Source organism: Perognathus longimembris, chromosome 2 (assembly GCF_023159225.1).
Source record: "Perognathus longimembris pacificus isolate PPM17 chromosome 2, ASM2315922v1, whole genome shotgun sequence".
Lineage (NCBI taxonomy): Eukaryota > Metazoa > Chordata > Mammalia > Rodentia > Heteromyidae > Perognathus > Perognathus longimembris.
Window position 1 is genome coordinate 62,395,417 of NC_063162.1, and position 6,357 is coordinate 62,401,773.

The 6,357-nt window shown below is 45.4% G+C and overlaps 1 pseudogene; it reads right to left on the bottom strand.

Moving 5' to 3' along the window:
• Window positions 1-938: 938 nt before the first annotated feature.
• Window positions 939-6,039, bottom strand: LOC125344329 (annotated as a pseudogene).
• Window positions 6,040-6,357: the final 318 nt, after the last annotated feature.

Genomic DNA, 6,357 nt, shown 5'->3' on the forward strand with positions numbered 1-6,357 from the left:
GAAGATGGATGATCTTCACCCATCAGCCCCCCTTTAAAACCAAGGGCCCAGAGTTGTTTTTGGTTACTACTTTGGGCCCTATTGGCCCATGCCTTAGCTCTATATCATCCCCTAGACATGCAAGCCATTGAAATGGACAGAAGTAAGCCATGATTGGCTCCCAAGGTACCAAAGAGAAAAGGGGGAAAATGAAGAGCCAGACTAAAGCCATTTTGAAGTCAGGCCCCACTTTACCACGTGAACCTGAGATAAGCAGGCCCTGTGAGCAAACCCAGGACAAGCTTATTAGGGCCCAGCCGGTCAAGAACTCTAACCACCTGGGAATGCTTAACTCTAACTGCCCCGGAAATGCCTTGAGCCCTGAGCTAATCAGATTTGTACCCATGTCCTAATCTTGCTTGAACACCTGATTGCTGTAACTTTGTTTTTTTGCCTTTATAAGCTCTGTGAAATCGCAGCTCGGGGCTTCCTCCTAACCTCCACCGCGTTGGAGTACAGGATGAGGCCCGAGCCACGGCCCGCTTGAATAAAGCCTTGCCTTGCTTTTGCATTTCAGACCGTCTGAGTCTCAGTGGTCTTCTTGGTGATCGTTTCGCGACTTGAGCATAACACTGCATGAAGACCTTTGAACTCAAATGACAGTTTTTCCTTAATGCAAGAATTGCAATTACATCACAGTATACACTTACAAAATTCAGTACCTGATTCATTAACCTGATACCCAAAACAATTGCAACAAAAGTACATTTAACACAGTGTTCACCAGAATTACAAACACAAGAAATCCAGACTTAGCATCTTTGCTTTTTCAATACATCCTAATTGCATAATAGCATAGGAATCAAATTACATCATGTAAATAAACTTATTAACCATTTTAAAAAGCTTTTTCAATTCTTAGTACCGCTCAAGGGGAAGTTTTAGAAATACCAATCAACTCATTCATTTTTCCCACCAGGTTTCCAGTGCTCATCTGCAAGGAAAACAGACAGGGCAAAGAAAGGCCTCCATTGGCCTGTCCTACATAATGGGGCTATACACATCTGACTTCTTAGAGCTTGATGAACTGCCTTGGTGCCAGCTTGTCCTCTTCTACCATTAATGTACTTCCCCTTTGGCCTGTCCCACCATGTGTTGTAATGCCCAGATTTCAAGGTCCCCAAAGACAATCATCATAGTCCAGAGTCAAAGCCAAACCACAAGGGTCGTTTATTGCGAGTTCAAACCCAGACCCCCTGCACACTCGTTGCCAGTGATCCTGAGAGAGTCCCAGGCACAATTCCAGCACAGTTTTTATAGACAGGTACAGGGATGTTGGGGAAGACCCCTGGTTACAAGTACATGATTGGTTGACATTTGCCCTAGTTTACTGGTCGCCTCAGGTTTGGCCTGGGTTTTCCCACCGAACGTATGGGCCAGGCGGCCTTAACCTTGGGGTACAGATTTGGGTGAGCCTCCAGGAGTGGTCACGTAGCCACATTCCTGGAGCCAGATGGTTCTTGTCTCTTTTGCCCAGATCCGGGCCGGGGTCTGAGACCGGCCACTTAGTCATGTACATCCTTGAGTGGGCTCCAGGCATGGACAATTAATCACGTCCCGGGCCAGATGGCTGTTATCTCCAGTGCCCAGATTCGGGTAGTACAGAGTTCACAGGGGGTGGGGGTAGGCGCGTGGTTACAGAGTAGCTATAGGAAGACTGCTGGTATTTTTCCACTTTCCCATGGGTTAGCAAGCAAAGGTACAGAAGCAAAATAGCTGTTAGGGGCAAAATGGTCATAATTTTATTCTCTATGCTCTTCAGTGTGAACTCCCCACTAGGGCCTGTGCCACCATGCAGACTCCCCAGTAGGGCCTGTCCTACCATGTGGACTGGCTAAGCTGTACCTTTGCCAGATCACCCCTCACTCCTGAGGATAGGCACAGAGGCCTAGCCTAAGTTTTCCTGATCTTTTCTCTTGATCTCCAACTGAGAAACCCAAGCAATTTAAGTGATAAACAAATCTTTACATCAAAATTTCTGACATTTAGCCCCAAAGTTTAGCAGTGGAAGAAAATAAATTTCAAGTTCCCAATGCCTTTTGCTAAATCAGTTACCTTGATGACAGTGTAAACAGCCTTAATATTAAGATACCAAATCTTTTCAACTGCAAATTAACTATAGTTCCTCTTTAAAACAATGCACCAGTCCTTTAAAACATTTGGTAATGCCCAAACTTGATGACTTTTGATATTAAACTTAAACTCACCTATTTTTACATTTTCCATGGCAAGAGGTATTTATACCAATCTTACTCTTGCAATGACCAACCAAGATTTAAGACAAAACTTTTAACAAATGACTTTAACATTCTCCAGCCTCATTTACCAGGGCTTGCTAGTTTTAGCAAGACATTTTAGTGTTAGGTTTTTAAAGTAGGTAGCTGGTAAAGGAGAACACCACGCGGTATTTAGGCAGGAGAGAAAACTTTATTACCGAACTGCTGGCCTGAAGCCAAGATGATGCATGGCCAGAGAGAAGGGAGAGAAGGGGTGATCCCCACTCACCCTTGCCTTATCTAAGGCAGGGGCGGGAGGGTGTGGCCAGGTGGATTAGGATGTGACCTCAGGGAAAGGGGAGGTAACTGCCTCCAGTTATGCTGGTTACCCAGGTAACTGGATGGAGCCTTAATGAGGTGGGGGTGCATCTGCATGGAGCCCTCATGGGACAGACTTTACATTTAGCCACCAAATATTTTTCTGCTGAAGATACCTGGAAGGGGGTTCCCTGGACTAAGACTCAGCCCACCCACTACTTGACTCTAGTCTCAGCCCAATTTTGACTAGAGCATTTAACAGGTCAATTGACCTTTAAATAACTTCAGTTGGAATAAAGTGGTTACTTGAAGCTGATCTCTCTTCCCCTCGGTCCTCCAGATCCTAGGGGACGTGGGGAGGCTGTGATGAGCACACATCCTTCCTAAATACTTTCCAAGCCCACCCATGTAAATTTTAAGCAGATTTGCAGATTGCATCTGGAGTCCTTCTGAAGGAAAAGAAAGAATAAAATTTTTAAAGAAATTTAAGTCCTAAACACACAGCTAATCCCACCTTCAACTTCCAAACACACACACACACACACACACACACACACAGTGTAATCATTTTTTGTAAGTAAATGCAGCCACTAGAAACAGAGAAGCTACATTTTTGTAGGTCAAATTGGGAGTCTTTATTAGAGAGCTTGTGTTGGTAACAGACTACCATCTCAAAAACCTGCAGCCCTAAATAGAGCTTAAAGAAAGTGTTGTACAGTAAAATATACCTTAAATTAGATATAAAACCAATCATGAGAAAATAGAGAAGCCACATCTTGAGAGGTTGAATTTTGGAGTCTTTATTGGGACTCTAGTGGTCTTCAGGCAGGCCAATTCCAAAAACCTGCAGCTCCAAACAGAGTTTTCACTGAACTTTTAAAGACAAAGTGTTTTGCCAAGTCGCGAAACGACCACCAAGAAGACCACTGAGACTCAGACGTTCCGAAATATCAAAAGCAAGGCAAGGCTTTATTCAAGCGGGCTGCAGCCCGGGCCTCGTCCTACCCACCGACACAGCGGAGGTTAGGCAGAAGCCGCGAGTTGCGATTGCACAGGGCTTATAAAGGCAAAAAACAAAGTTACAGCAATCAGGTGTTCAAGCAAGACTAAAAACAAAGTTACAGAAATCAGGTGTTTAAGCAAGCAAGATTAGGATACAGGTACAAATCTGATTGGCTCAGGGCTCAAGGCACTAGGCTCGAGGCATTCTGGGGGCAGTTAGAGTTAAGCCTTCCCAGGCGGTTAGAGTTCTTGACCAGCTGGGCCCTAATAAGCTTGCCCTGGGTTTGCTCATAGTTTAAACAGACAACAAAACGGGGGCTGCCTGAAAATGGGGTTTACTTTAACTCTTCATTCCCACCTTCAAAAGGTCACATGTTGGGTAGAATGCAAGCCTTATCAGAGCCTTGTACATAAACTCAACACAAGGTGTAGAGCTTACCTGGGGCTAAAGAATACAATGTATCTGCATATTCCCCACAGCTGGGCCCTCCTGCCTCTCCCCATTCAACCAGACATCTGGAATTCAAAGGATGGTTCTTATCACTTCTAGGACTTGGAGCTAGTGGGCATGCCTCCATCTCTCCACTAGGCTCCTAGATAGTGATGTCAACAATAGGCCCCCAATACCTGGCGCCAGGATGGCTGCCTGGCTGTGACTCAGTTTCCAACCCACAAAAGCATGTAAAGACAAAAACCACATGCTTGGGAGGAGATCCAAATCCAGCATAAACAGATCTTATTAGGCTGGAGCTCAAGTACTGTCTTAAACCATCCATACAAGTAATATGTCTCAGATTTTCCATTCAGGAAAATTTTGGAGTCTATTCAGAGGCAAGTGAATAAAGCCAATAAGGGGAAACCAAAGGCCAGTATTTTCAGTTAACAAAGCATTCTTAAGGCTATGACATCTTCATTTTTCTGAAGCATAGCTCTCACAGATCACCTTGAGCGAGGCCTTTACAATTCAACCAATGGCCTCTCTCACCTCTGAGAGGACAGCTCCCTCCACCCAGCAAGCACCACCAGATATTTGCAAGAACAAAGTGAAACATCACTTAGACTCAGTCTCCTCACTTCAACACACACACACACACACACACACACACACACAGAATCTTACAGCCCTGCCACCCAAGTTCTGTGTCACATTCAGATCATCAGATCTTCTGCCACACAGGCCTGCAGTCTGACATCAATCTTCCCTCAACCAGTGTCTGATGTCCACAATTGTGGGTTTTCAAGGAAGATGCTTTACTGAGTTGGAAGGGAGGCAGACTTGCTTAATTTCAGCCAAGAAAACACCACCACATTACCCAGGAAGGCCAATCCAGGGGAAGTGGAGATTCCCAGGAGAATATGCCCTGGAAAGATGTGCTAATTGATTTTTTAATATTTTATTATCATTAAGTAGTTTATGAATGCAGTGCATCCTGACCAATGTCACCCCTTTCAACATTCTCAGCCATCCCAAGACAGATTAATTTCTGAAAAAGATAAAAAAAAACCTTCCTGAGGGCTTCTTTGACCTCTTTGTTCCTCAAAGTGTAGATGAGGGGGTTGAGGGTGGGGCTGACCATGGAGTACAGCACTCCAACTAACTTGCTATTCTCTGCACTGTAGCCAGACACAGGACTTATGTATGCATAGAACACAGCCATGCAGTACATGCATACCACGATGAGGTGGGAAGAGCAGGTGGAGAAGGCTTTCTGCTTCCCCTCTGAAGATCGCATCCTCAGGATGCTGGAGAGGATGAAGCCATAGGAGACAATGGTCATGAGGAAGTTCACTATACCATAGAATGCATCTGCCAGTGTGGTCATGACACTGTTCATGTACGTGGAGCTACAGGAGAGACGAAGCAGAGGAGGGATTTCACAGAAGAAATGGGTAATTACATTGGGTCCACAGAAGTTTAGCCACACCATCAGCCCTGTGTTGATGGCCGAGTTGAAGGCACAGATCGCCCACACTGCAGCAGCAAGCACACTGCAGAATGCCTGACTCATCATGGTGCTGTAATGCAGGGGGTGGCAGATGGCTGCATAGCGGTCATAGGCCATGACCGTGAGCAGCAGTAGCTCTGAAGACAAAGCCCATGTAAGAAAATAAAGCTGGGCCATGCAGCCCCTAAAGGAGATGGAGTTCTCTAACATCAGACCTGCCAATGTCTTGGGCATGATGGTCGAGGTGCAGATGATGTCTATCGTGGCCAAATTGAAAAGGAAGAAGTACATGGGAGTGTGGAGGGCAGGGTTGAAGCTGATGGCCATGTTGGTGAGGGCATTGCCTGTGATGGCCATGCAGTAGAGAGAGAGAAAAGAGCAGAATAAGAGGTTCTGGTATTCAGGATGCTATGAGAAGCTTTGGAGGGTGAACTCTGTTACCAAGGTCTGGTTGCTCATGGTCGTGGTACAGAAAGGCTCTCAGCAACTGTCAGGAGACTCTCTACCCAGAGCTGCATGTGACTTCAGGGCTTGGATGAGAGATGGAACACGGCCTGAGATGGACTGTCATGCTTTATTCATTCATAACAACCTGGCAACAATGGTACTGTACACTTACACTCAGCTTGATTAACACAAGCACATGTAATAGGCATATATTGTTTATACCTGTAATCCTAGCTGCTCAAAAGGCTGAGACCTGAGGATTGAAGTCCAAGCCAAGTCCCTACATACCCATCTGACAAACTCTATCTCCTGTTAGTACTTCCAGAAAAAATGCCTAATTGGAGATATAGCTCTATTGGTAGAGTGCCAGGGGTGAGGGTAAGATCCAT